General features: G+C 49.4%; 3 non-coding genes across 3 annotated transcripts; all 3 read left to right on the top strand.

Moving 5' to 3' along the window:
* The first annotated feature begins 10,914 nt into the window (after nt 1-10,914).
* TRNAI-GAU (transfer RNA isoleucine (anticodon GAU)) lies at nt 10,915-10,986 on the top strand. The gene has a single exon. It is a non-coding gene; the product is annotated as a tRNA-Ile (tRNA).
* Nucleotides 10,987-13,970: 2,984 nt separating this feature from the next.
* On the top strand, nt 13,971-14,042 carry TRNAM-CAU (transfer RNA methionine (anticodon CAU)). Its single transcript has one exon. It is a non-coding gene; the product is annotated as a tRNA-Met (tRNA).
* A 4,932-nt stretch (nt 14,043-18,974) lies between these two features.
* TRNAM-CAU (transfer RNA methionine (anticodon CAU)) lies at nt 18,975-19,046 on the top strand. Its single transcript has one exon. It is a non-coding gene; the product is annotated as a tRNA-Met (tRNA).
* Nucleotides 19,047-19,258: the final 212 nt, after the last annotated feature.

Below are 19,258 nucleotides of genomic sequence, written 5' to 3' on the forward strand. Positions count from 1 at the left end.
TTGCAGATGTAAACGCACCTGCTATATTCTTTCAGCTGAAGAAATTAAATGTGAAGAATAATCCCAGTGTGCTCTATGGTCTGTGTTGATGCGCCTACTTATGTCATGTTATGTTTGCTTCAATTGAAGCTGTCGTAGCATTGTTTTCTATACTTTTCAATTTCCTAACTGACAACGTTCGTGGCACTTCAGGGCTTTTTCCTTCTGCACTGTGACTATTGAGATGATTAGCCAACTTAAACAATACTGCTTGTGCTGCCTGTGACATGTATTTTTTGTTTGTGTGCCAAGGGTGTGCTTTGTGACTGTATTTGTTTGGTTGCTGCAATAAACAATGAATATGAAACTATGAAAACCATACTTGCCGCACACTCTATTGCCAACTGTGCACTTGAGCCAGTGCTTTGTGCATCATACCTTGCATCATACCTTGCTGTACTCAAAAGCTCTCAAAAGTACTAGCACCAGTATTTGCACTACGAATCATGCATGCTTCGCCAGTGTCTGGAAGTGTTGCTGCCTTTCTATGCTGCCCCTCCTTTACCAGTCACTTTCATTGCGTTCCCAATTGCACATTAACAAGGCCATAACTAGCAGGAACTCGAGCACATTTGACTGGCAAAGGTTGGGGCGCGCTGAAAGGCAGCAACCTTCGAGAGGTACGGGCTCGAAAACGCGGATTCTATAGAAAGACCGCTTTATAATTCGCGCCAAAAGCATACGTATGCGTGACGTCATTCTACGTCACGTTTGCGTAGTTTGCCCCCCAAAATCCAGGGGGCGCTGGAGTGCCCATGAGCCGCCATTTTTTGGACCAATGGGCGTCTATGGAGCCTTCGCTACCAGTATACATCTACCTTGGCCATACTACTTCCGGCCACCGAGCGTGACGGACGCAGGATCATGAGCTCCGGCGGAGCGGCCCTTGCTGGCCGCGGAAACAGGCTTGCTGCCGACGCAGATAAGGACTACGATATTGTTCTGCCTACTCTGCCAACATGACGTGTTGTGCTTAACACGGTGTTTCTGCACGGTGACGTGCGAGCGAGGCCCTAGAGGGTGGAAAATTTTTGGGACGCCCTCGCCAACGCTGGTGCGCTCCCCGACGTCGTGGCGTTGGGGGCGTATCAGATAAATTCTGTGTGGGCGGTGACGCTAAGCAGTGCTGAAGCCACGAAAAAGCTTGCTGCGTTGAAGGAGCTACAAGTGAAAGGACGCCGGCGCATCATTTTCGACCCGGAGGATCAACAGGTAAAGCGTCGCCTGCATTGGATGCTGCACGGTGTGGCTGACGAAGACTACCGGACTGCTTTCGCGGCGTTCGGAAATGTGACGGAGGTGACGCGGGAGCATAGGCGCGTCCAAGGGATGAAGGAGAAAGGCTCAACCACCAGGACCGTGCTACTCAAGTTGAAGCCGGGAATGAAGGTGGATGATTTGCCACACCAGTTGCGAGTAGCCGGTGAGCTGGCCCTCGTGGTTGTGCTCGGGGGACCGATGCATTGCTTGCGTTGTCACGGCACGGGCCACGTTCGCCGCGACTGAAAGGTGCCCAGGTGTTCCCAGTGCAGGCGCAATGGACACGCGGACGCGGACTGCGTCCGTACCTACGCGTCGGCTACCGGTCTCGGAAAGGCGAACGACACCGCGGAACTCATGGACGTCGCCGAGGCGGAGGAAGCAGCGACTGGCACGGACGAGGCGGGCAAGTCGGCTTCGACGCTTGCCACGTGTGTGAGCTCCGGGGATAGCAGCAAGGCGGCCGACGAACCAGCGAGCCGACGGCAGACTCCATCGGTGCCGATAACGTGACAGCTGGGAACGGGGCTAGCCCAACAGAGCCCGAGGCCATCCAGTCAAACGACCCGCACGAGGACGACCACGGGAAGAGCGGCGCCCGCACAACTAGCGTCACGCCCCCCGTCACCACCCCGGCGAAGCGTCCCCACGGCCAGACCAGCCCCGAAGGGGACAAGGTGGTAGCGGCCTGCGTCGAGGAACCCCCTGCGGAGACCTCTCAATCCCCGCGTCCGATGTTCCGGCCGCGCCCGAACCTTTCGGATGACAAGCGGGCCGGCGACAAGGTACTCCTCGAGCAGGCCGATGTTCTTCCGCCGGGTGATACCGGTGGCAACAGTGGCGTCTAGCCGCGCGCTAGACGTGGGAGGTAAGCGCCATGCTGTTGGGTCCTTCCTTTTGAGTAAAAATGGCTCCCGCGCCCGCCTTTAAAGTCGCTACGCTAAATGTCAGAGGCCTGGCGACCAGGAAAAAACAAGGTCAGGTGTACCGACTTATTACGGAGCGCGAGATAGATGTATTGGCCGTGCAAGAGACGAAAGTGGACGGCAACGAAGGAACCGACAGCATGGTGCGACGTTTTACGACTAGATTTTTTGCTATCGTCAGTCATGCAGTGGGGACATCGGCTGGTTGCGTGCTCTTTGTAAAGAAGATCCCGGGGTTAGAGGTGCAAGCTTATTCTTCGTGCGTGTCTGGCCAGTATATTGTCCTTGACTTTTCACTGAATAGCATTGAGTGGCGCATTGTTGTCGTGTATGCACCGAATGTGGTAGAGGAAAGAGTTGCTTTTTTCCAAAGCCTCCAAGAGCGCGTTCGCACGGTGAGGCAGCTCATCGTCTTAGGCGACTTCAATTGGGTCCTAAATGCGCGCGATAAGTCAAGCATCCGGGGGTTCCGAGACAGGAGCACTGAAATGTTGATCAGAATTATTGATAACGGAAACCTGGAGGATGTGGCTGAATGTCTTGAGGGTGCGTGGGCAGTGATGTTCCCCCCTTTTCAGGGCTCAAGCCATGCACGGCTGGACAGCATTTATACATCAGTTGACCTTGCCCCTGAATGCAGCCAGTACGGAGTTGTGGGAGTGTCCTTCTCAGAACATTGTTTAGTTGAGTGCTGCCTGGGAAGTGTCAAGCGAAGCAAGGCATTTTCATGGGAAATGTGGAAGCTAAACAACACGCTTCATCGCGACGATGTCTACTACCGAGCAGTAAAGGATGAAATAGGAAAAATAAACCCGTGCAAGAACCTGAAGATATGGCAGCAGTGGGAGTTAAGCAAAGAATCTTTAAAAATCAAAGCAATAGAAAGGGCCACTTGTATACGGTATAAGGAAAAACAAGACGAAGCTGAGTTAAGAACACTGCTGGAAACGTTTCTGAAGCAGGAATGCAAAGCGCCTGGGAAATGGATAGAAGATGTCAGGAAAACCAAGCAAAAGATAGAACTGACGGAAGAACGGCGTTATCGCGGAGCACTGGTTATGGCGAGTGCGGAAGACACAGCTGCTGGCGAAGCGCCATCAAAACGTGCTCTCGGTTTAGAAAAAGCCCACGCTGAAAGGAATCATCGATAAAATAGAATGGGGGGGGGGGGGTATCTTATCGGCAGACACTGACCACATCGAAGCAGCCTTTAAAGAATTCTACGGGAGGCTTTTTTCATGGCATCCGGTAGACGCAGTCGCATTTAAGCATCAGTTTTTTGGTGCAATGCCACGGCTGGACGAAGAAAAGAAAAAGAAAATGGAACTAGCAATAACTGAAAACGAAGTAGCGCAAGCGATAGATGAATTAAACCTCGGGAAATCACCAGGACCAGATGGATTCAGTGCGGCATTTTATAAAGAATTGAAGCATGGAATTTCCCCGGTGCTGTGTACAATGTTTAATGAAGCCTATAGAATAAACTTTTTGCCTCCGTCTTTTGGGACGTCCCGTACAGTACTCATACCGAAAACTGATGATATAGAGAAATTGCTATCTGTTACCGCATATCGACCGATAGCACTCACTAATGTCGACTACAAAATTTTTATGAAAGTATTGGCGCGAAGACTACAGACAGTGATAAAGGAAATTGTTGGACCCCACCAGACATGTGGAATAAAATGGCGATCGATTTTTTCGAACATTCACAAAGCGCGCAGTGTACTTGAAAGATGCGATGATATTAATGGGCGAGTGGCCATGCTTCAGATTGATCTCGAAAAAGCTTTTGATTGTGTTCCTCATGAAATCTTGTCCGTTTTAGACCATGCGAATGTCGGTTCAGTTATTCGCGATGGTGTAGCCCTGCGTATCGAAACTGCACGACAAGAGTGATCGTTAACAAGTGTCTGGGGGCCCCCATTGGCGTGCAGCATTCGGTGCGTCAGGGCTGCCCCCTCAGCCCTCTCTTATTTTTGTATTTACATCGAAACGCTGTGTATGAAAATAATAGAAAACAATAGTATTAATGGCTTTAGGTTACAAGCTGCTGAAGTTAAGCTGCTGGCGTATGATGACGACGTTGCTGTATTCACGGATGAGCTGGGGAGCATAAGCGAAGCTGTCGGGTGTGTACGCAAGTTCAGCGATGTCACCGGTAGCGGGGTTAATTGGTCCAAATGCCTCGGACTCTGGCATGGATGGTGGCCATCCCACCCGGACCATTTCGCCAACGTACCGTGGGCGACGACCCCGGGCAAGTATTTGGGCGTTCTGCTCGATGCTTATCGCGAAAGCGAGCAGTATTGGAAACAGCAAACGAAAGAAGCACGTGACAGAGCTAAAAAACGGAAAGGCACCAATCTCTCAATTTTCGCCAGAGCTACAGTCTGCAATCTTTTTTTTATTAGCAAGCTCTGGTATGTCATGCAGGTTTTGCATTGCTCTCGGGTGAACATTCAAAAGCTACACCGGATTTTTGCCGTCTTTATATGGGCTTCCGAATGGGAACGTTGCAGCCGAACGAACCTGTTTCGGTGGGTAAAAGACGGGGGTCTTGGGCTAGGGCACTTCTTTTTAAGGCAGCTGGTGAACCGTTTTTTGTATTTTCGCGATGTCTCAGACCCGTTCTTGCGCACCGTGTGCCAGGTGAGGCTGCGGCGATTGCTGCCCGAGTTTGTTGTTTCCACAGAAGAGGTCGCGGGTGGAATTTTTGGTTACTACAAAGAGATTGTAGCTAGTGTTAGGTTTCTTTCAGCGCGTTTTTCCAGCGATTATTTGTATCAAACTAAAAGAAAAAAGATTTACCACGGTCTTTGTGATATTGTTTTCCCAGAGTCCATGTACAGGGCCTTGTACAGTGGAGGTCCGGGAGCTGAAGTTTTAAAAAGGGTGAAGAAAATGCAGGTGCCACCAGGAGTAAAGACCTTTTTTAAGTTACACACCGGGACATTGCCAGTTAAAAAGTTTTTGGAGGGAAACGATTTCTTTTTACCGTGGGGATCGAACTGCTTAATTTGTAAACAGCCCGAAAGAATATACCATGTTTCTTTGCATTGCTGGGAAGGGGTTTATTTTTGGGATGTGTTACAAAGGACAATAAAGAAAGAGCTACCACTTGACGCGCAGGGAATTCGTTATTTAAGCACTTACAATGAGGATGGGGTACCATTTGATCTCATAATGCTCTTGGGCCTCCACTGTATATGGCGCTCCAGAATGGCAGGCTATAATTGTGACAAAGACGCACGACCTGCCCGAATTTATTTTCGGGAAAGAATGGACTGCTTTCTGGCCATCCAGAAAGCCGCTGCAGAGCCTCCCGAATGGCTCTCGTGGCTAGAGCCGCTCTGTATGCTTCGTGAATTTTAGTATGACGAAGCCAGACTCATGCTGGCTGACCACGACAGTGTCGTATGTACATAGCGTTTTGTGTGTTTTTGTTGAGTGTTTATGTGTAAATGTTCAGGGCCAAAGCCAGGCAATAAAGAAAAAAAAAGCAGAGTGGCGCAGTGAAAGCGTGCTGGGCCTATAACCCAGAGGTCCGTGGATCGAAACCACGCTCTGGTATCGTTTTGGCCATTTTTTTCCTTATTTTTTTCAACAGTGATTTTCTCATCTCTTCTACAATTTGCCTTCTAATATAGGCTACGCTGCTGTGCAGCGCAGTCAGCAGAGTGGCGCAGTGGAAGCGTGCTGGGCCCATAACCCAGAGGTCCGTGGATCGAAACCACGCTGTGCTATCGTTTTGGCCATTTTTTCCTTCTTTTTTTCAACAGTGAGTTTCTCATCTCTTCTACAATTTGCCTTCTAATATAGGCTACGCTGCTGTGCAGCGCAGTCAGCAGAGTGGCGCAGTCATTCTACTTCCGGCCACCGAACGTGACGGACGCAGAATCATGAGCTCCGGCGGCCCTCGCTGGCCGCGGAAACAGGATCACCGATAGCGATGACACGGATTATCAGCTGATACTGCCCCAACTGCCAACAGGAAGCATCGTTTTGAACACCGTGTATTTGCACGGCGACGTGCGAGCGAGGCCCTACCGGGCCGAAGATTTTAGGGAGTTTCTCGTGCCTACCGGTTTGCTGCCGGACGTGGTGGCCCTGGGAGCCTACCAGGTCAACCACGTGTGGGCAGTCATCCTGAACGGCGCGGAGGCTACAAGGCGGCTGCTGGCCTTTAAGGAACTGAAGGTGAAGAACAGTCGCTGCGTCATCATCGACCCGCAGGATCATCAGGTGAGGCTTAGGCTTCACTGGCTGCTGCACGGCGTGGCCGACGAGGATGTGCGGAGCGCACTAGCGGCCTTTGGGACTGTCATGGACGTTAGCAGAGAGCGGTGGCGTGTGCAAGGTATGAGCGACAAGGGTTCCATGACGAGGACGGTCGTCCTGAAGCTCAAGAAGGGCATGACAGTTGAAGATTTGCCGCATCAAATACGGGTGGGAGGAGAACTGGCCTTAGCCGTGGCACCCGGTCGTCCGATGCAGTGCTTGCGCTGTCACGGCACTGGCCACGTCCGGAGAGAGTGCAAGGTGCCGCGCTGCTCGAACTGCCGGCGTTTCGGACACGAGGACTCCCAGTGCGTCCGCACGTATGCCTCAGCAATGGGCCCGGGGGAAAGGGATGAAGCCGAGCACTTAATGGACGCGACCGAGGCAGAGGACGCGGCGAAGGGAACTGGCGATCCGCTGCCTACCGGTGTGGCAGAGCAAGCAGCCCTCGCTGGTGAGCCGCAGGACACAAGCGCGGAACGTCCGAGTGAACCGTCGTCTAGTCCACCACTGGTGCAGCAGAGTGTCGACAAAAGCGGAGCGAGTACTCATGCACTGCCGACTCTATCGGCTAAGGGCCAGGAACCGCCAGCCAGTGACGCTTCCGTTACAACGGGTACTGGGACTGCAACGAAACGCCCCCACGAAGTCTCCGGAGACCACGACGACCAGGAACTCGCCAGCAGCGTTGACGAGCCGCCAGTGAAAGCGGTGCAAGGACGGCGGGCTACCTTCAATCCACGGCCAAACGTCAACGCGGAAAGAAAGCCTGCCGACAAGCCACCGCCGTCGAGAAGCGAGAGCAGACAACCGGACGGCCCCGGAGACGTCTAGCGGTACGCTAGATGCTAAAGGTGAGCACCATGCTCCGGGCCTCCCTCCTACTGCGAACCGAACTGGCTCCTGAACCAGCCCTCTGGGTAGCTACGTTGAATGTCAGAGGTTTAGGACAGAAACGAAAACAAAGTCAATTGTATCGGCTGGTAACAGAAAATGACATTGACATTCTCGCCGTCCAGGAGACCAAAGTCGAGGGAGAGGGGGAGACCGGGAGCATGGTGCAGCGTTTCACAGCAACGTACTACGCCGTAGTTAGCCACGCTGTAGGACTGTCAGCAGGATGTGTACTCTTTTTGAAAAAGTTTCCCGGTCTTACTGTTCAAAGCATCATGTCATGCCCACCTGGGAGATTAATAGTGTGTGATTTCCTTTTGTGTAACGCGGAATATCGAGTGATTTGTGTGTACGCGCCGAACACATTGGAGGAAAGACATAATTTTTTTTGCTTATGTTAGGCAGTACATGATGCCTGAGAAACGCCTCATTATTATCGGGGACTTTAACTGCGCACTGATTTCTGCGGACATAACCAGCTGCACAGCTTTTCGAGACAGGAGTACGGACTTATTAGCTGAGGTCGTTGCCGAATCGGAATTAGCAGATGTGGCTGAATGCCTACAGAGCGCATGCGCGGTAAAGTACACTCATTTCCAGGGTTCTAGCCACGCACGCCTGGATCGCATATACGTTGCTCTGGATATGATCCCGATGTGCCGTAGCTACGATGTTGTACCAATATGTTTTACTGATCACTGCCTCGTTAAATGCGCAATAGGAACGAAGAAACAACTGAAACACTTTGTATCGGACACGTGGAAAATGAACTCTATGCTACTTGGCGACGAACAATTTATAACAAAAGCATTAGAAGAAATTAACTGAATAAAACCAAACACTAGACTTAATCTGGGTCAGCAGTGGGAACTATGCAAGCAGCAGATTAAAGTCACAGCAATTGACAGGGCCAGTGCGATTCGTTTCCAAGAAAAAATGAAGGAAACCGAGCTGCGCACAATATTGGAGAAACTGATAGCAGAGGAGTGCAAAACGCCCAGCATTTTCAAAGATGATATCAGGAATGTAAAGCGGAAACTGCAGTTGATCGAAGAAGAGCGCTATCGCGGTGCGCTGGTGTGTGCACGAACAAATTCACTGAAAGCAGGCGAAGTACCTACGAAGCGGGCTTTAGGGATTGAAAAGACAAACGCCCAACGAAACCACATAGCCGAGATAGAGCGGAATGGCGTCGTGGTGAATGATAACGAGGGCATTCGGCGCCAGTTTTCTGAGCATTATCAAGCGCTATTTGCGTTTCATCATGCAGACTTGGACGGATTTAAACAGACATTTCTTGGCCATATGCCGCGACTGGACGATGAGATAAGAGAATTCTTGGAGCGACCAATAAGTGAAAGTGAAGTGTGCCTAGCAATTGAAAACTTAAACGACGGAAAGTCGCCTGGGCCCGATGGCTTATCCGCCTCGTTTTATAAGTTTTTCAAAGAAAAGCTGGCTGCAGTGCTCACGGTAGTGTCCAATGAGGCGTACCACATGAAAGTTTTACCAGTCTTATAGTACATCACACACTGTTCTTATACCTAAGACTGATGCCGCAGAAAAACTTAGACTGGTGCCATATTACAGACCAATCTCTTTAACTAATGTTGACTACAAAATTTTAATGAAAGTTTTAGCGAGAAGACTTCGAACAGTGATTAAAGACCTAGTAGGCTGTCACCAGACATGTGGAATCAGGGGCAGGTCTATAGTGACTAACATACATAAGATGCGGTGCGTGCTTGAGTGCTGTGACATCATGAAAGCTTGTGTCGCTGTGCTGCAGCTCGACCTAGAGAAGGCCTTTGACTGTGTTCCACATGTTATTTTGTTCGCTATTCTCGATCATATTAATGTCGGTTCGATTATCAAAGATGGAGTGGCCATGGCGTACAGGAATTGCACCACGCAGCTTATCATAAACAAGAGTCTGGGGCCCCCATTGCCGTGCAGCGTTCTGTACGCCAGGGTTGCCCACTCAGTCCACTTTTATTTTGTCTTTACATTGAAACACTGTGCTTGGCTATTATTCAGAATGATTCGATTCGCGGGTTTGAACTGCAAGCTTCTGAAGTAAAGCTCTTAGCATATGCCGATGATGTCGCCGTATGCTGCATCGACCAAGGAAGTATTACAGCAACAGTTGAAGTAGTGAAGTGTTTCCGGGATCTCACGGGCAGTTTAATTAACTGGGGTAAATGCCTGGGATTCTGGCACGGAAAATGGCTGACAACCCCAGACACATTTGCTGACGTGACGTGGGTGAACACCCCAGCGAAGTACCTAGGTGTCCCTCTGGAATGCTACAAAAACAATGACGACCTCTGGCTAAGCCAGCTGCACGAAACGCGAGAAAAAGCAGACAGGTGGAAGGGGGTTCCCCTTTCTTTCTTCGCCAGGGCCACAGTGTGCAATCTTTTTTTTGTAAGTAAGTTGTGGTATTTGATGCAGGTACTGCACTGCTCGCGGCTGAATGTGCAAAGGCTACACAGAGTGTTCGCCACCTTTATATGGGCGTCGCAATGGGAAAGGTGTAGTCGAACGAACTTGTTCAGAAGGGTGAAAGACGGCGGTCTTAGCCTGTCGCATCTCTTTGTGCGACAGCTCGTTAATAGGTTTATGTTTTTTCGTGACACGAGCGATCCTTTTTTATGCACAGTGTGCCAAGTCAGATTAAGAGGTGCGTTGCCTAGTTTTGTTGGCACAAATGTGATGCATGGATCCATTTCAGGTTTTTTCAAGGAGGTCGTGACTAGTGTACGATTCTTGTCGGCGCGTTTTTCGATTGATTACCTTTCTTCAGTGAAAAGAACAACAGTGTACAAAGATGTGTGTGACAGCATTTTTCCGGAACCATTGTACAGAGCCTTGCATAGTGGAGAACCCGGTCAGAATGTTTTAAAAAGGGTAAAGAGAATGCAGGTGACGCCTGGAATGAAATCCTTTTTCTTCAAGCTACACACTGAAACACTGCCAGTAAAGAAATTCCTAGAGCAACGGGGCTTTTTCTTACCGTGGGGAGCTGACTGTATGATATGCAAATAGCCCGAAACTATAGATTATGTTTTTCTGCATTGCTGGGAAGGTGTGTACTTTTGGGATGTTCTGCAGCGAACGGTCAAAAAAGATTTTCCACTGGACCCACTCGGCATTAGATACCTAGCAATAAACAATGAAGACGGAATTCCATTCGACCTCATAATGTGGCAGGACTCCACTCTGTATGGCACTCCCGCATGGCCGGTTTCCATTGTGATCCGGATGCGAGGCCCGCACGGATGTATTTTCGCGAGAGTATAGCGAGATTTGTTGAAGTGCAGAAGTCGCTTGAGCCTGTACCACAGTGGCTGCCGAGAGTAGAAGCCTTGACAGCGCTGAAAAAATTTTAATATGACAACGTCAGTATAAAGCTGACTGCTGACGTCAGTATAAAGCTGACTGCTGTTTCTATTTCTGTGTACCATCATGTGTTACTGGGCACTGTCGGAGACCGGCAATAAAGAAAATGAAAAGCAGAGTGGCGCAGTGGGAGCGTGCTGGGCCGATAACCCAGAGGTCCGTGGATCGAAACCACGCTCTGCTAGTGTTTTGGCCATTTTTTTCCTTCTTTTTTTCAACAGTGAGTTTCTCATCTCTTCTACAATTTGCCTTCTAATATAGGCTACGCTGCTGTGCAGCGCAGTCAGCAGAGTGGCGCAGTGGACGTTTTCAAGAGAGGTTAAGCGAGGCTCATTTGAAGTCCTTACTGGACAAGTTATTAGGTCGGGAATGCAAGGCACCCGGTGTTTTCAGTGAAGACGTACGAAAAACCAAACAAAAGCTAGAAACGATAGAGGAAGAGCGATATCGCGGTGCACTTGTGCGCGCGAGAGCTGAGCATTTCGCCGCGAGCGAAACACCCACAAAACTGGCATTAGGAATGAAAATGGCGCACGCTCGGCGAAACCATGTCGGGGAAATTCAATGGGGCGGTGCCACTGCAGCTGACGATGACAGCATTGCAAAGGCTTTTTTTGATTACTATCAAGCGCTCATCGCTTCGAGGCATGTTGACATGGGAAGATTTAAGGAGATATTTTTAGGGGCCATGCCACGTATTGATGAAGCAGACAGAATAAGATTAGAGCTGCCAATTAGCGAACAAGAAGTGGAACAGGCTATTGATAAATTAAACTCAGGAAAGTCGCCGGGGCCCGACGGCCTGAGCGCAGCTTTTTATAAAGCTTTCAAGAAGGAACTAGCACCGCTGCTCTCAGTGGTATTTAAAGAAGCGTATGTGTTGCATGCTCTGGCTACATCATATGCATCCTCGCATACTGTGCTCATACCAAAAACCGATCAAACAGAAAAACTCAGACAGGTAACATCGTACAGGCCCATAGTCCTCACAAATGTAGACTACAAAATTTATATGAAGTTTCTTGCAGGCAGGCTACAGACCGTAATGCACAAAATAGTCGGACCTCACGAAACGTGTGGGATCAAGGGGCGTTCCATTGTTGAGGATATTCACAAGGCTAGGTGCGTGCTTGAGTGTTGTGGCACAATATATGCTCGGGTTGCAGTTCTTCAGATTGACCTTGAGAAGGCGTTTGACTGTGTGGCGCACGAATTGCTGCTTTGCATTCTACATTACATTAAAGTTGGTTCTGTTATAACAGAGGGTGTGGGCATGGCTTACCGTAACTGCACTACGAGGTTAATAGTAAACAAGACCTTGAGGGCCCCCATTAGTGTGCAGAGATCGGTACGCCAGGGCTGTCCCCTCATCCCCCTGCTGTTTTGTATTTATATAGAAACCCTCTGCCTAAACATTATAGGAAATGAGGCTATTCATGGTTTTCGTGTACAGGCATCAGAAGTGAAGCTCTTAGCATACGCAGATGATGTTGCTGTTTTCTGCGTTAACCAAGATAGCATAAGCAGGACAATCGAAGCAGTAAAGGGTTTCAGTGAGGTCACCGGAAGTTTGGTGAATTGGGGCAAGTGCCTGGGATTCTGCACGGAGAATGGCCGTCAACTCCAGCTGTTTTCGCCACCGTTTCTTGGGTGACAACACCCGTGAAATACTTAGGTGTTCCACTCGAATTTTACAGGGACACTGAGCCTTTTTGGAAAACACAGGTGGAAGAAACGCGTGAGAAAGCCGAAAAATGGAAAAGTGCTAATTTGTCTGCATTTGCAAGAGCAACTGTGTGCAATTTTTTTTTTGATAAGCAAGCTCTGGTACGTGATGCAAGTACTCCACTGCTCACGGTTAAATGTGCAAAAGCTGCACCGTATTTTCGCTATCTTTATATGGGCCTCAAAATGGGAGAGGTGCAGCCGGACAAATTAGTTCAGGAGCGTCAAGGTAGGGGGACTTGGTCTGGGGCACTTGTTTATACTGCAGATAGTAAACAGATTTGTTTCTCCGAGACGTTAAAGATCCCTTTCTACGTACCGTATGCCAAGTCAGGCTCGGGCGTGCTGTGCCAGATTTCATTGTTGGAACGGAGACTATGACTGGAGGTATTTTTGGTTTTCTTAAAGAGGTTGTGTTTAGCGTCAGGTTTTTGACGGCGAGATTTTCTAAAAATTATTTAAGTGGTGTTCAGCGGAAAACATTGTACAAGGATGTATGTGACGTGTTATTGCCGGAACCAATGTACAGTGCAATATGCTCCGGAGGCCCAGGCAGAGATGTCCTGAAACGTGTGAAAAAAATGCAGGTGCCACCGGAAACAAAAAATTTCTTCTTCAAGCTTCACACCGGGACTCTGTCTGTAAAATCTTTCCAAGAAAAAAAGGGGTTTTACCTACCTTGGGGATCCCATTGCTTTATCGTTAAACAACCAGAAACTATTGATCACGTATTCTTGCGCTGTTGGGAAGGGGTATATTTTTGGGATGTCCTTCAAAGGCCCATCAAAAAAGAATTACCATTGGATCCGTATGGAATCCGATTCCTGCCTACAACAAAAGAAGATGGCATGGATTTAGTAATGCTCGCGGGCCTCCATAGCATATGGCGCTCCCGAATGGCAGGCTTTCATTGTGACCCGAATGCGCGGCCTGCGCGATTGTATTTCCGTGAGACAATGCACAAGTTCATCGAGGTGCTGAAAACACAAGCATCTCCCCCTGAGTGGCTTTCAAAGCTCGAACCTTTGACGGAACTCAGGGAATTTTAAACTGACAAGGCCTGGCCCTCTGGGGGGTTGTAGGCTACCTTCTTGTAGTTTACACCGCAGCGGTGGCCAAGTGGTTGAGCATCCGCCTCGCATGCGGGAGGTGCGGGGTTCGATCCCCAGTGCCGCCGGGTACCCACCGGTGATACAATGGGTACAAGCTTTCCCCTGGTCTGGTGCTCGGCTTATTTAGGGTGAAATGCTTGGGAAATGGGTCTTCGACCCCACCTTGAGAATTTGAAAAAATACCTTGTGCCATGGCGCTCTTTGGCCATAGATGCCCTTGCGCCATAAAAATCCATCATCATCATCATCATCATACTTCCTTCTTGTAGTTTGGGTGTCTACACGTGGATGCTTTTTGTTGTATTCTGTCGAAGCCCGGCAATAAAAAAAAAGCAGAGTGGCGCAGTGGAAGCGTGCTGGGCCCATAACCCAGAGGTCCGTGGATCGAAACCACGCTCTGCTAGCGTTTTGGCCATTTCTTTCCTTCTTTTTTTCAACAGTGAGTTGCTCATCTCTTCTACAATTTGCCTTCTAACATAGGCTACGGTGCTGTGCAGCGCAATCAGCAGAGTGGCGCAGTCCGGATTCTGCTTCCGGCCGCGCTAGCGAACGGACGCGTTATCATGAGCTCCGTCGGAGCGGCGTCAGCGGCCCAGCAGGGCCGCGGAAATAGGTCTTTTGGCGCTTTTTCTTCAACAGGTGCTGAATACCAGGTAGTTCTACCGAGTTTGCCTTCAGGGCGTTTCGTTCCCAGCACAGTTTTTTTGCACTGTGATATCAGGGCACGCCCATACCGGGTGGAAGATTTCCGCGATGTTCTGGCTGAGTTATCGCTCCTGCCGGAAGTAATCGCCATCGGAGTCTACAGGATGAGCCACGTGTGGGCGGTTACGTTTAAGGATGAAGACGCCGTGAAAAATATTGTGAGTGCTGGTGAGCTGGTTGTGAAAAAGTGCCGGTGTCTCGTCATCGACCCAGCTAACCAAGACGTGCGCATGAAAGTCCACTGGCTTTTGCACAGAGTTTCTGACGACGACGTGAAGCTCGCCTTCGCGGCATTTGGCAAGGTGACTGACGTTGCCCGCGAGCGGTGGCGAGTGCAGGGTATGGCAGACAAAGGCTCCACTACAAGGCTCGTCACCCTGAAGCTGAAACCGGGAGTGAAGCTCGACGACATTCCGCACCAGGTGAGCGTCGCCGGTGAGCTGGCTCTCGTGGTCGTGCCGGGCAGGGCTCCGCTCTGCCTTCACTGCCGTGGCACGGGCCACTTACGCCGGTAGTGCCGCATACCGCGGTGCGGTGCTTGTCGACGGTTCGGCCAAGAGGACAGCCAGTGCGAGCGTACCTACACAAAAGTCACCGGGTCCGTTAACACTCAGGACGCTTCAGCCTTCCTCATGGACGCGGCGTATATGGAAGAGACGTCTGCCGCTACGACTGCGACAGCGGCGGGCGAGGCGAATGCCGTGGAGACATCGCAACAGAAAAAAATTGTTGCTGAGGAGGGCGTAACCATACGTGAACCAGCCCCTCGCCAGGACGCAGGGCCGAGGTCGGAGGGCGAGGTGAAATCCCCAGTCGCTACTGGGGCTCCTTCCATTCCTCCTGACCCTGTGAGCATGGACATGTCTTCCGGGGAGGCTAACCTAGCGGCGAGAAAGCGCCCGCACGACGACGGTGAGAGCACGGCGCTTCAACAGGACGGCAATGGCGGAGACGAGCCGCCGTCCAAAGCCGCAGGTATGAGGCGGCCGACCTTGTAGCTGCGGCCGAACACTTCCTCCGAAACACGGCAGGCGGGGAAACCGCCTCCGTAGTTTCATGCTTACAGCCCGTTCTGGGGTCTGGGAATTTTTTTTTAGGCGTGGCGCGAAGGCAGACACCATAAAATAAGGCGTTTTTTTTCTCGATATGGCTCTCATTTTAACTGAAGCACTGCGTGTAGCCACTTTAAACGTGCGAGGCCTTGCAGCAAGAAGGCGACAATGCCAGCTCAGTCGCCTTCTTCTAGACAACGATCTGCACGTAGTTGCAATACAAGAAACAAAAATTGAAAGCCAAGAAGCTACGGAACGTATGGTGTCCGTTTTCCGTACGCACTTTGAAGTATGTGTGTGTCATTCTGTAGGTGCCTCTGGCGGCTGCGTACTTTTTCTTCGCAATAATTTCGGTATTACGGTGCAGTCACTTTTCTCGTGTGATAGCGGCCGTCTTCTTGTCGTTGATTTTTTGTACTCTGGCGTTGAGTTCCGAGTTATTTTTGTGTATGCACCAAATGCGGAGTCCGAGCGAAGAGTGTTTTTTTGACCGCTTTGAGACATACCTAAACTGTGACAAAGTACTAATCCTACTGGGCGATTTCAACTGCGTCTGTCAGGCTACCGATCGTGCAAGAAGTTCGTTTGTGAGAGATAGGAGTGCTGATGTCTTGAACGAATTGGTCCATGGCCATTATTTAGAAGATATTGGAAGTGTCTTCACCAACGGCCCTTGTACACGGTATGCCCCATTTTCAGGGCAATAGCCCTGCCCGATTGGACAGAGTGTATGTGTCGGCAGAACTTTTTTCCCTATGCACATTGTATGATGTCAGACCTGTGGCTTTCAGTGACCACGCCCTAATGATTACAACCTTTGGCAGGCAGCAAAGCAAAAAGCGGTTTAATTGGCATTTATGGAAATTAAATATTAAGTTGTTGGAGGACGAAGGATTCGCTAAGAAAGTAAAGCAAGAACTAGAGAAGCTAATTACAGCGCAACCGTCGAACTTCGCTCCAGAGTGGGAGGAGTTTAAGCAAAGGGTAAAAATAAGAGCGATTGAAAAAGGTACGCAGTTGAAACATGCCGAGAAACAAAAGGAAGCAGAGCCTCGTGAACAGGTTGAATACCTCACGTGTATAGAAAGCGCACAACCAGGCACATGCTTTAATGAAATCAGGGATGTCAAAGCCCAGCTGGAAAAAATGGACGCCGATAAGTATACTGCGGCAGTTATTCGGGCGCGAACTGAGCAGCTATGGGCAGGGGAAACACCAACAAAACGAGCGATATCCGATGAAAAACGATACTCGTGCCGAAAGCAAATACGACAAATAAACACTGGGGCAGGGGTTTCGGCAGACAGTGGCGTAATCAACGAAACAATCTGTGATCACTTCAAAGATATGCTGGGTCATTCGCGGAAATCGGAAAGGGGCTTCCATTGCGAATTTCTACCACTTATGCCGAAACTTGACGAAAAAATCAAAATACGGCTCGAACTGACGATTTCCTTGCAAGAAATAGAGGACGCGATAGATGCATTGCCAACCGGTAAAGCTCCTGGCCCCGATGGCCTGGGAGCAGCTTTCTACAAAGCTTTCAAAACTGCAATAGCCCAGATACTGCAAGTCATTGTCGTTGAAAGTTATGAGAAAAAACGTGTTCCGCTGTCCTTCACAACTTCGCACATAGTGCTCATTCCTAAAACCGATGATGCTGAAAAGCTTCTGATAGTGGGGTCTTATCGCCCGATAAGCCTCACAAACGTCGACTACAAGATTATCATGAAGGTGTTGGCGAAGAGACTGCAGAGTGTTATAACATCGATTGTAGACACGCACCAAACGTGTGGCATAAAAGGTCGAAGAATCGCTACGAACATACACGTGGCGCGGTCCATACTAGAATGCTGTGACCCTTTTGATGACCGAGTGGCGATGATACAACTAGATCTGGCAAAAGCCTTTGACCGGGTGTCTCATGACGTCCTGTTTGCCGTACTAGAGCATGCGAATGTTGGCCGAATAATAACAGAAGGTGTCAGAATGGCATACGCAAACTGTACGACTCAGATTGTTGTGAACGGCGAACTCACTGGCAGCCTGCAAGTGCGATCTTCTGTAAGACAGGGTTGTCCCCTGTCGCCATTGCTGTCCGCGGCGTACCTTGAGCCACTTTGCTTGGCCATCCGGAATAATGAATGCATAACGGGTTTCAGGCTGCAATCAGCGCACGTAAAAATCTTGGCTTATGCTGATGACATCGCTGTATTTTGTGGAAATACAGAAAGTATTCCTGAGGTAACGAACGTAGTGCAAAAATTTTGTAGCTGCACTGGAGCTCAGATCAACTGGGAAAAAAGCAACGGGTTCTGGCACGGTGGCTGGGACGTCGCGCCTGAACACTATTCTCGGATGCACTGGTCCACCACTCCAGCGTTGTATTTAGGAGTACCGCTTGACAGTTACCGGGACCCAGATCCGTACTGGCTTGAACAAGCATCGAGGGCCAAGGAAAGAAGTGATGCATGGCAAGGGAGACAGTTATCGATGTTTTCGCGTGCCATTATCTGCAACCTGTTCCTTGCTGCTAAAGTGTGGTATGTGATGAATGTGCTCAGTGCTTCCCGTCAAGCATTCAAAAACTTCATCGTGTTATTGCGGTTTTTATTTGGGCTTCGACCTGGGAAAGGACGAGTCAAACGAACCTGTTTCTTTCTGTGAAGAAAGGTGGGCTTGGCCTGGCGCATTTATTTTTGAGACAAGTTGTCTCGCGTTTCATGTACCTACGGGATGAAAATGATGTCTTCCTCCGGACCGTAATGCAAGTACGCCTTTGTCGACTTCTTCCTGACCTTCTTGTAAGTTCGGTACATGTAAATGGTGCGGTAAGAGGGTACCTTAAAGAAGTTGTGCTCGCGTACAGAATGCTGTATGCTCGGTTTTCCATGGAGTATTTGTGTAATGTCGAGAAAAAAATTGTACGTGGACTTAGTGGACACAATGCTTCCTCTGCCGAAATATCAATTGCCACTCATTGCAGGCCCAGGAGCTAATGTACTTAAAAGAGTTAAGATGCCAATATTGCCAGCGATCAAATCCTTTTTCTTTAAACTGCACACTAATACCTTATCAGTGAAAACGTGGATGCACGATAAAGGTCTTTTCGTCCCTTGGTCAACAAACTATTTCCTGTGCCGCAAACCGGAAACCATTGAACATGTGTTTTTGGACTGTTGGGATCCCATTTTTTTCTGGGATGTCCTTCAGAGAACTTTAAAGAAAGACCTACCATTAAATGCATATGGCATTAAGATTTCTACCTTTTCACAAAACAGATGATTTTCCATTTGATGCAGTAATGCTCCTGGGACTTCACAGCTTGTGGAAAACCAGAATGGAGTTTAACAATGCAGATGAACAAGTGAAACCTGTACGGGAACATTTCATTCAAAATGTTGTGCGATTTAGGGAGGCGTATAAGGCCCTCCCTGAACAGCCAAAATGGATCGATGTGCTTGATGATTTGGCAAGACTGAAAAAATTTTAACATGCCGTGTCAGGCAAAGGTCTGCCGACACGTTTTAATTGTTCATCTTGTGTTTTTGGAATGTCAAAGTCGGCAATAAAAAAAAAGCAGAGTGGCGCAGTGGAAGCGTGCTGGGCCCATAACCCAGAGGTCCGTGGATCGAAACCACGCTCTGCTATAGCTTTGATTTTTTTTCAAACAGAAATATTCAATCTGTACTACCATTTGCCTTCTAACATAGGCTACGGTGCTATGCAGCGCAATCAGCAGAGTGGCGCAGTGGAACTGGGAGTGTCCCGGTGTGTAATTTAAAAAAGAAGGTCTTTACTCCTGGTGGCACCTGCATTTTCTTTACCCTTTTTAAAACATCAGCTCCAGGACCTCCACTGT

This window comes from Amblyomma americanum, chromosome 3 (genome assembly GCF_052857255.1).
Source record: "Amblyomma americanum isolate KBUSLIRL-KWMA chromosome 3, ASM5285725v1, whole genome shotgun sequence".
Taxonomy (NCBI): Eukaryota; Metazoa; Arthropoda; class Arachnida; order Ixodida; family Ixodidae; genus Amblyomma; species Amblyomma americanum.